Below are 11640 nucleotides of genomic sequence, written 5' to 3'. Positions count from 1 at the left end.
GATCTATCAGACTATGGAATAACAGATTTGATCAGTGAATATTCTATTTTTACTTAACCTTGGAATCGATTCACAAGAATTCCTAAATTTTGCATATAAAAAAAGAAAGAGTATTTCGGATTGCCATGAATCTTTGATATTTTATTGCGTATACGTACGTATATGGGTTCATCCTTTATTTATATGGAGTTTAAATAGAAGGATTCCTCGATCAATGCAGTCAACTCTATTCGTTAGAACATCTTCCATTGAGTCTCTGCACCTATCCTTTTTTTATTATTTTTGCTTTCTGAACCTTTTTTTTTTTTTTTTTTTTTTTTTTTTTTTTTTTCGATTTGGCTCAGGATTGCCCTTTTTTTATTCCAGGGTTTCTCTGAATTTGAAAGTTATCACTTAATATGTTTCCATACCAAGGCTCAATCCAAATAAGTCCGTAGCGTCTACCAATTTCGCTTATTCTGGAGCCTTTTACGTTTAATTCGTTAGATATGCATTTCTCTATATAGAAAAAGTGTCTCTGTCTCCCTTGTTTGATTTCTCTTTTCTATTTTATTGCATTTCATATATCAGAGGACCTATATTTGTATTTAGTCCAATCAAAAATGATTCTATCATTGATGTATCCGCAATTCAATATGGATGGATATATACCACATATATATATATATATATATATATATATGCCTCTCTTACTCTCATTTTTCCCTATAATTTTTATTACTTGAACGGTCGATTCCCTTTTTTTTTCGCCTTATCCCCTACCTTTCCGAATGAAACCAGAGGAATGTCTCATTCTAATATGGATTTATCCTTAATCTTTATCCCTATCTTTTCCTTAGGACCGCCCCTGTATAATTAGAATAGAGTTATTCTACTATAATATAAGTTTAAGTTATTATAGTTATTTCCATTTAATTCTATTAATTGTTATAATATAAATTGTTATAATAATATTGTTGTATTGTATATAAATATATTATTATTTATTCTATTTATGTTACATATTACATAACATATACAGTATATTCATTATCATTATGAATTAAAATTATAAAATTCATACGGAATAGCCAAGATTACAGTAGTTCACTAAAGCCTTACGCACAGCGCAAGTTCTTTTATATGAGCCCGCTTAGCTCAGAGGTTAGAGCATCGCATTTGTAATGCGATGGTCATCGGTTCGATTCCGATAGCCGGCTTTTATCTCTTTGGTCTTTTTTTTTTTTTACATAATCAAGTTACATAAATTATTAAGAATGTCTCCTTGAAATCAAAGAATATTGAAAGACTTCTTCCCCCTTCTATAAGGATCGCTGATCTATTATGACGGAAGAACTTCCAACTATGAATAAAAATGGATTGGAGCAATTAGATCTCTACCGAACAAATCAGAAAAAGTATACCTAACTTCCTATATATACAAAGGCGTCTGGATATTGATACAATTCATCCCATTCTTCTTTGTAATACAGTACTTCATTGGATTTCGCTTCATTTATCATTTAGTTCAATCTTAATTTAGGGTTATTCTGTAATTTTTTTTTTCAATAAAATAAAGGAGTCTTTATGTCTCGCTACCGAGGGCCTCGTTTCAAAAAAAATACGCCCGTCACGGGTGTTTTTACCGGACTAACTAGTAAAAGGCCTACCCGAAGTGATCTTAGAAACCAATTGCGTTCGGTAAAAGATCTCAATATCGTATTCGTCTAGAAGAAAAACAAAAATTACGTTTTCATTATGGTCCGACAGGCGACAATTACTTAAATACGTTCATATCATTTGGAAAAGCCAAAGGTTCAACGGGTCGCTTTTTACTACAATTACTTGAAATGCGTTTGGATAACACCCTTTTTCGATTAGGCATGGCTTCGACCATTCCGGAGCCCGACAATTGGTTAACCATAGGCATATTTTAGTTAATGGCCGTATAGTAGACATACCGAAGTTATCGATGCAAACCCGAGATATTATTACTACAAGGGATGAACAAAAATCCAGAGCTCGATTCAAAATTATCTTGATTCATCCCCAGCGAGGAATTGCCAAAACATTTGACTCTTCACTCATCCCAATATAAAGGATTGGTCAATCAAATAATAGATAGTAAGGGGGTCGGTTTGAAAATAAATGAATTGCTAGTCGTAGAATATTATTCCCGTCCGGACTTGAACCTAACTAAGAAAAAAGGTTCGGATAATTTTGCCCCTTTCGAGGAAATAAATCGGCCTAAGGCAAGGAATTTTATCCGGGTTTTCTCCGATTCATTTATCATAAATGGGTCGAGGGGAATTTTCATCCCTTGGCGACTCTTTCCAATATTTTATGTACCACAAAGACCACAACAACTACAATTAGGAATATACAATCTATATTAAAGAAAGTTAAAAACGTTGGAATAATGATATCTATTGTTGTTATTTTATTGGATTTGATCCATTGCGGTCATAATGTTCGTGAATTAGTTGCAGGTACGGAAGAGAGGGATTCAACCCTCGGTAAACAAAAGCCTACATAGCAGTTCCAATGCTACGCCTTGAACCACTCGCCATGTCTCCTGCAGAATCTTATGATTATGACCCCGAAATCGAAAGTGAATAGCGAGCCATTCCTAGTATTTTGCAAGATTCATATTATTTCAGTATAGGTATGGCCGATCAATAAAGAAAATATAAAACTTTTCATCAAAGAAAGATCTTTCTCCAGGGGGATAAAAATATCTATTTATCTTGTGAAAAGCCATTAAAAACAAACATGACATGAATAGATATATCTTTTGTTTATTTTGTCAAGAAGTCGTCTTTTTCTGATATTTATACCGGATTAAACCAATGAATTGGAACGAATCGAATCGTCTGATGTATCCATATTTTATACTACATTTAGACCATGATTATATTTATATTATGGTTACGTGGGAATTAAAAAGTAACCTTCCCGTTTCAGATTTCTCAACAACAACTCCCTACCCTGTGGATCTATTACAAATTCAGGAATCATACCAGGTATTTTTATATTTCAATTATTAGTGTATACACGGTATGCGCACAAAATTGATGGTTATTCTATTTTTTTATCATAGAATGGTTATTTGATTCTTTTTCCTTTTTGGATCATAATTCAATCAAAACTAACTCCTCGAGTTATACTAATCTGTAGGAAACATTACTCGATTCTTCCACTTAGATGAAATGAAATATAGTAATAGTTCTGTTCATTGGTATACTACTACATTGTACATTGTTTGGCTTAAATCCAATCGGATTCAAATATTTCTTCCCATCGATTCCTATCAAAAAGGAACAATTTGAGTGGAAGATCCACATCTTTTTAGAATGAGTCCGTTTTATGTTATTTCGTCGCATTCCTTTTTTGTGGGATCATTTTCCTACGAGAGGCAATGCTAAGAATTATCGAATGGATTGTTAACTATGCCCAGATCGCGGATAAATGGAAATTTTATTGATAAGACCTTTTCAATTGTAGCCAATATCTTATTACGAATAATTCCGACAACTTCGGAGAAAAGAGGCTTTTACTTATTACAGAGATGGTGCGATTTGATTTTTCTTTCCCCCTCAGTTCTTACGAGAAAGGCACATGATTTGGGATAGAAATAAAAATATTATTGAAATAAACCTAAACGCTTGAAGGTGAAGTTTGAAAATAGAACAATTCCTTCATGCGTGTATCCTCGGTTGATGCAGCCTCGGGACGCTTCAATTTTAGATTCTAGTCTTAAGCGAAAGGTTACACCTATGGGTTCTGTATTACAGGTCAACACCACTCCACTAGTACTAATAGGCGGCATAGGGGAAGAAGCACTACACCTAGGAATCAACAACACGAAAACTTTGTTATTATTATAAAGTATACCCTTTCCTTATCGGGATCGGGATTACCAAGAATGGTTGGGACAACAAACATTCATCTCGTTAAGTACTTTGGATACCCGTATAACCATCGAAGACCGTTGAAGTGACTAATTCCGGAAATAGGGGCGTTGAGGACAAAGAAATTGCTCGAGTTACCCTTTTTCTATCTAGCACCAACGAGCTTGGTGTTAAGAAAAACCTCTTGGCAGGAGGGTTGGCTAGATATTTATTGTAAAACACTAGCCCCTCTCAGTTTATAATGAGAATATTTAATTTTAATTCCATGGATTATTATCATTATGCACAGAAAGGAGGAGCCGTATGAGGTGAAAATCTCATGTACGGTTCTCGAACGGGATTCTTTGAATAGAATGAACGACCATAACGGATGTCAGCTCAATCCGAAGGAAATTATGCGAAAGCTTTACAGAATTATTATGAAGCTACGAGATTAGAAATTGATCCCTATGATCGAAGTTATATACTCTATAACATAGGTCTTATCCACACAAGCAACGGAGAACATACGAAAAGCTTTGGAATATTATTTTCGGGCATTAGAACGAAACCCATTCTTACCACAAGCTTTTAATAATATGGCCGTGATTGATCATTCATTCGCGACTATCTCCACTATAGAAAGAAGAAAAAAAAAAAAAATCTGCTAGTAAATACAATGAAAGAAAAAATAAAATGGGCTTTCTACATATGTATCGCATTAAAACAACGATTTTTATCACCAGAAGAAAAGAAACCGAAACTTCATATAAGCCAAAATATGAAGAAATAGATATGCCCATAATACTTTATTCTGTGGATAAAAGATCTAATTGTTAGAGGAAGCACCGTAAAAGATCAATTAACGAGGTTTTGGGCCGATACAAAAAGAATCGCTTACTTATGTCATGATATGAGATAAAAGTTAGGAATCAACTTATGTAATAGAGTCGATCCACTAAAATATTGAGCAAATGTGTAGCATCGATCCCAAAGATAGTAAGTCCTTTCTTTCTTATAGAATGGAGGAAAGCCTTTTCAAAGATTCTATATGAATTTCTATATGAAACCGAGATAGTTACCTTTCAGAAAAAATTATACCCAAACGGGGTTGTCTACGCTTCATTCTTCAAGGTGGGAGAAAAGATAAAACGGATTTAGTAATCAAAATTCAAGTTTGAAACTCATGTAAATTAATTAATATCTTCCGTTAACCCGAGAAAAAGGTGGGATAGATTTATTTAAAAAAATCTTATCTTATTCGTTTAGAATTAAGATAAGATGGGACACCAAAAAAATAATTGATTGCCGAGCCATATGAGGTAGGAAACTCTCAAGTACGGTTCAAGGAAAGGAAATTACCCACCTATTCCGACCGAGGAGAACAGGCCATTCGATAGGGAGATTCTGAAATTGCGGAGGCTTGGTCCGATCAAGCTGCTTCAGTATTGAAAACGAGCTATAGCGCTTTACTCCCCGTAATTATATTGAAGCACATAATTGGTTGAAGATCACGAGGCGGTTTGAATAAGAACACTTTTTATTATTATAATTGTTTGTTGGATCCATCACCAAATAAAACGGATCATTCCTCCGGGAATAGCCAATCAAGGAATTTAATTATACCCCTTCTAAAAGAAAATAGTTCTATTTCGTCTGGGGCCTTGTAGGGATAAACGATACGCGACGCGGATGATCCCCTGCTGCTAGTTAAACTAAAAAAGACCTTAGAATGACTAAATATGGATGCCGAGTTGTCTCTTTTTATTAATGAATGGTGGCGGCTTCAGCGATTTTGAATAGAATATAAATATAGAATTCATACGTTCAGTGTAAGACATGAAGTAGTTCCATCTTGGCATTTATACATTGAGATATAAATACACTAGGTTGGAAAAAAAAAAGAGTTTTTATGCTAAAGCGAGGCCCGAATAAGGGGTTTTCCAAGATTTGAAAGGTCCGTTGAGCCCCATCATGGCTATGTCATAATAGATCCTAACACTTGCCCCGGATCGACTTCCGCACCATAATTGCTCTAGTGAATAACTAAAGAAAATGGATAGATGGGAGATAGAAGAGAAAGCAACTAATTATAAGTATCTCTCAAATATTTACTAATTACTTGACTGTTGGCCGGTCTCTTTGTATGTTGTCCGGAAAGAGGAGGACTAAATGATTATTCATTCAGCGAATCGGTTAAAATTTTGGTGGATAGGGATCCCAGTAAAACTTCTTTCAAGGAATGGGCCGGACCGGTCATTTCTCAAGAACAATAGCTAAGGGCCCGGATACTACCACTTGGATCCGGAACCTACATGCCGATGCTCCACGATTTCGATAGTCATACCAGTGACTTGGAAGAGATTTCGAAAAGTATTTAGTGCCCATTTCGGGTCAACTCTCCATTATATTTCTTTGGCTGAGTGGCATGTATTTCCACGGCCCGGTTTTCCAATTATGAAGCATGGCTAAGTGATCCTACTCACATTGGACCCAAGTGCCCGGTGGTTTGGCCAATAGTGGGCCAAGAAATATTGAATGGTGATGTGGGCTGGGTTTCCTAGGAATACAAATAACCTCCGCTTTTTTCAGATTTGGCGAGCATCCGGAATAACTAGTGAATTACAGCTCTATTGTACCGCAATTGGTGCATTGGTTTTGCAGCATTAATGCTTTTTGCCGGTTGGTTCCATTATCACAAAGCTGCTCCAAAATTGGCTTGGTTCCAAGATGTAGAATCTATGTTGAATCACCACTTAGCGGGGTTGCTAGGACTTGGGTCTCTTTCTTGGGCGGGCACCAAGTACATGTATCTTTAGCGATTAACCAATTTCTAGATGCTGGAGTAGATCCTAAAGAGATCCCACTTCCTCATGAATTTATCTTGAATTGGGATCTTTTGGCTCAACTTTATCCCAGTTTTGCCGAGGGAGCAACCCCATTTTTCACCTTGAATTGGTCAAAATATCGCGAATTTCTTACTTTTGTGGAGGATTAGATCCAGTGAATAGGGGTCTATGGTTGACCGATATTGCACACCATCATTTAGCTATTGCAATTTTTTTCCGATAGCCGGTCACATGTATAGGACCAACAAGGCATTGGTCATGGCCCGAAAGATATTTTAGAGGCTCATAAAGGTCCATTTATCGCCGGGCCATAAGGGCCTATATGAGATCCTAACAACGCCATGGCATGCTCAATTATCTCTTAACTTAGCTATGTTAGGCTCTTTAACCATTGTTGTCGCTCACCATATGTATTCCATGCCCCTTATCCATATCTAGCTACTCGACTATGGTACACAACTTTCGTTGTTCACGATCACATGTGGATCGGTGGATTTCTCATAGTTGGTGTTGCTTTAGCGATGCAGCCATTTTATGGTAAGAGACTATGATCCAACTACTCAATACAATGATCTCTTTTAGATTGTGTACTTAGGCACCGCTGACGCAATCATATCACATCCGGCCGGGCATGCATTTTCTAGGCTTTCCGGTTTTGGTTTGTATATTCATAATGATACCATGAGCTTTAGGGCGCCCTCAAGATATGTTTTCAGATACCGCTATACAATTACAACCCGCCTTTACCAATGGATACAAAACACCCATGCTTTTAGCACCCCGGTGTAACGACTCCCTGGTGCAACAACAAGCACCGACTTGACTTGGGGTGGTGGTTTAGTAAAGAAGCGGCAAGGTGGCTTTGTTACCTATTCCATTAGGAACCGCAGATTTTTGGTACACCATATTCATGCATTTACGATCCATGTGGACGGTATTGATTTTGTTGAAAGGTGTTCTATTAAACCAGAGTTCCCGTTTGATACCGATAAAAGCAAATCTTGGTTTTCGTTTCCCTTGTGACGGACACGGAAGAGGAGGGACATGTCAAGTATCCTTTGGGATCATGTCTTCTTAGGTCTATTCGGATGTACAATGCTATTTGGTAGTAATATTCCATTTTAGTTGGAAAATGCAAAAAGATGTTTGGGGTAGTATAAATGATCAAGGGGTGGTAACTCATATCACGGGAGGAAACTTTTGGCGCAAAGTTCCATTACTATTAATGGGTGGCTCCGTGATTTTTATGGGCCCGAGCATCCCGTAATTCAGTCTTATGGGTCGTCATTATCTGCATATGGCCTTTTTTTCTTAGGTGCTCATTTTGTGTGGGGCTTTCAGTTTAATGTTTCTATTCAGCCACCAGCGGTTATTGGCAAGAACTTATTGAATCTATCGTTTGGGCTCATAACAAGTTAAAAGTTGCTCCCCGCTATTCAGCCTAGAGCCTTGAGCATTGTACAAGGGCGTCTTTGTAGGAGTAACCCATTACCTTCTGGGTGGAATTGCCACAACATGGGTTCTTCTTAGCAAGAATTATTGCAATGGGATAATGGCTAGGGATTTGAAAGGCATTATGGCATTACGATTTCCAAGGTTTAGCCAAGGCTTAGACCCCACCCCACTACGGCGTCGTATTTGGTTTGGTATTGCTACGCGCATGACTTCGAGAGTCATGATGATATTATCAAGAACGCCCCATCGAATATTTTTGCTTCTCACTTCCGCTTAGCAATAATTTTTTCGTGGACTTCAAATCTGTTTCATGTAGCTTGGTAAGGAAATTTTGAGTCATGGGTACAGACCCTTTACACGTAAGACCTATTGCTCATGCAATTTGGGATCCTCATTTTGGTCAACCGGCTGTGGAAGCCTTTACTCGAGGAGGTGCTCACGGGCCCGATATAGCTTATTCTCGTTTATCGGTGGTGGTATACAATACGGCTTGGCGCACTAATGAAGATCTTTATACTAGAGCTCTTTTTATTATTTCTTTCGCCATATCCTTAATAGCGGGTTGGTTACACCTACAACCGAAATGGAAACCAAGCGTTTGTTGGTTCAAAAATGCCGAATCTCGCCAACCACCATTTGTCGACTCTTCGGAGTAAGTTCCTTGGCTTGACCGGGGCATTTAGTTCACGCCGCTATTCCCGCATCTAGGGGAGTACGCTCGGTGGAATAATTTCTTAGATGTATTACCGCATCCCCAAGGGTTAGGCCCTTTTTACAGGTCGATGAAATCTTTATGCCCAAAACCCCGATTCGGGTAGTCATTTATTTGGTACCTCCCAAGGGGGATCCATTCTAACCTCTTCGATTTCATCCACAAACGCAAAGTTTATGGTCACCGATATTGCTCATCATCATTTAGCTATTGCAATTATTTTTTTTTTCTCCTTCTTCCTCATCCTCATGTGAGGGATAACACCAACACTTTAGGCCATTTTATCTATCCTAGTCGTGAATGTCTCTTTCACCCTATCTAGGTCCATGTCTTGTATAATTGTTTCACCTTCAATCAGATTTAAAACTATCAAAAAAGAGAAAAAGAAAAAACACATATATGTACCTTGACAGGTTGAATTTGATGATATTGATAAAGGAAATATTGATGTGTTGTTCACACTTAAAAAGTTACATAGAGAAAGAATTGTTTTCTTGAGACATACCTTAGTTGATTAAGTATTAAACTTAAACATGCGATTATTTGTGTTTGCCATATTTTGGGTCTAATTCCATAAAAGAGATCAACTATAACAGTATAACAATATAAAAAGAAAAAAAAGAGAACCCGAGAAACGATATGATTCAGAAAGCAATTCCACGGTTGTCGATACTTAGTAGAAATAAGATCTTGTGTTTGAGTTGATTTAGCAAGATTTCCTTTCTAAAGTGGTATAGTATTTCCTTGCTAGAGTCAGACGAGAAATTGCCTATCATATTGAAAGAGTTAACATGGAGAGGGAGGATTGCACTTGCACTCAAATAGCCACGAAAGAAACGGACCATCCACACGTAAGTTGTACCAAAGAAGGGAGTAGATGAAAGATCTAATTTAAACAAGAAAAGGTTTCTTGTCGTGAACTTGTTACATAAGTACAAATACAAGCACATCATACCGATAGTGAGCTAAAACAGAGTTATCTACTATCTATATACTAAAAGCAGAGACCTCTAATAGAGGATTTTCTCTCTCCATGTGGCACTCCTAATATAAGAGTTAGTTTGTTTTTTCCTCTTATGTGAAACTCTAATATGAAAGATAATCTTTCTAATAGCCTACAATCCCACGTCATTATAGAACCTTTTAGAGAGTTTGAGTGTATTTAATGCTTATATTTGGAGAGTTGAAGTGTATTTCCACTTATTATATATTTGATCAAATAAACAAAATTGCTAAAAAATAGGTGATTTATAAAAGGTAATTTTCTATTACTTAATCAAACATTTTAGTGTTCCAATTCTTATATATTTGATCAAATAAAAAAAAATTGCTAAAATATGCTTGGATTTGTAGAAACTAATTCCTATTACAAATCATACAATTTTAATAAAGCACCGACTTATTTCGAATATATCCTTAACACGCCTCAAAACATAGTTAAAACAATTATACAAAAATAACATCACAAAATATATAATAGAAAATTTAAAAAAATATATAACGGCAAAGCAATAATGATAAATATTTTAAAAAAATATATAATCTTGAATGAAACTAACGTAAAAAAACAATTAATGGGAGCGAAAAACTGGATGCAAATGCATCAAACTATAACCTCAAATAATATTTAGAGAAAAATCGAATTTGGATGCAAATGTAAGTATTAAACTAATCTTAAAAAGTAATTAATAGAAAATTGGAATATGAATACAACTGCATTAAACTAACCTCAAAGAATAATTAACAGAAAATCAAAACTTTGATACAAATATATCAAACTAACATAAAAATAATTGTCGGAAAATCGAAAGCTGATGCAAATGCATTGAGCTAACCCTCAAAGATTAAATTAACGGAAAATCGGAAACTAGATGCAACTGCATTGAACTAACCTCGAAGAAAAATTAATTATAAATTAGAAACATGATGCAAATGCGTGGAACTAATCTTAAAAATTAATTAACGGGATATCGAAAATCAGAAACTAGATGCAAATGCAATTTTATGAAATAATAAACGAGAAATCAGAAACTTGATGAAAATGCATTAAACTAATCTCACAAAATAATTAATGGGAAATCAGAAACTGGATGCAAATGCATTGAACTGACCTCAAAGAACAATTAACAGGAAATTGGAAATTAGATGCAAATGTATTGAACTAATCGAAAAGAATAATTAACGAAATCGAACCGGATGCAACTACATTGAACGATCTCAAAAAATAAATAACGAATTGAAAATTGGATTTTTGCTTGCATTGAACTAACCTCAAAATATAAATAATGAAAAATCGAAACTATATACAAATATATTGAACTAACCTCAAAACATAAGTTGGGTTATATTGTGGTAATATCTCGATAAGTATAGTTTTGCATTTAAAATAGTGTTTATCTTATCTCTTTTCCAGTATGATTGGGAACTCCTTGCTATTCAAGTAGCTTCAATATATATGAACTTCACCTTATTAAGGCAATCTCACAAAACTTCAATCAAACTTCTATTATTAAACAACAAAATAAAGTTGAAGGATTTTATCAAATGCAGTTTTTTTTTTTAATGGAGAGTGAGGTTTTCACGTTATAAGAAATTTGGTTGAAAGTGATTAATATAATATTAATATATAATAGTTATGCATATTTACAAATATTTTTTCAGAATAATTAATATAACAACACCCGTTTCATAGATAATCTTTGAATATTCTACATAGTGAGTCATGCATAATTTAAATAATAATTAATGAAAAATC

The 11640-nt window shown here is 35.4% G+C and overlaps 1 non-coding gene across 1 annotated transcript; it reads left to right on the top strand.

Annotated features, from left to right (window-relative positions):
• Nucleotides 1-1126: 1126 nt before the first annotated feature.
• On the top strand, nucleotides 1127-1199 carry TRNAT-UGU (transfer RNA threonine (anticodon UGU)). The gene has a single exon. It is a non-coding gene; the product is annotated as a tRNA-Thr (tRNA).
• Nucleotides 1200-11640: the final 10441 nt, after the last annotated feature.

This window comes from Coptis chinensis, chromosome 2 (assembly GCF_015680905.1).
Source record: "Coptis chinensis isolate HL-2020 chromosome 2, ASM1568090v1, whole genome shotgun sequence".
NCBI lineage: Eukaryota > Viridiplantae > Streptophyta > Magnoliopsida > Ranunculales > Ranunculaceae > Coptis > Coptis chinensis.
Note: the sequence above shows the minus strand (reverse complement) of the source record. Positions and strands in the feature narration are given on the sequence as shown.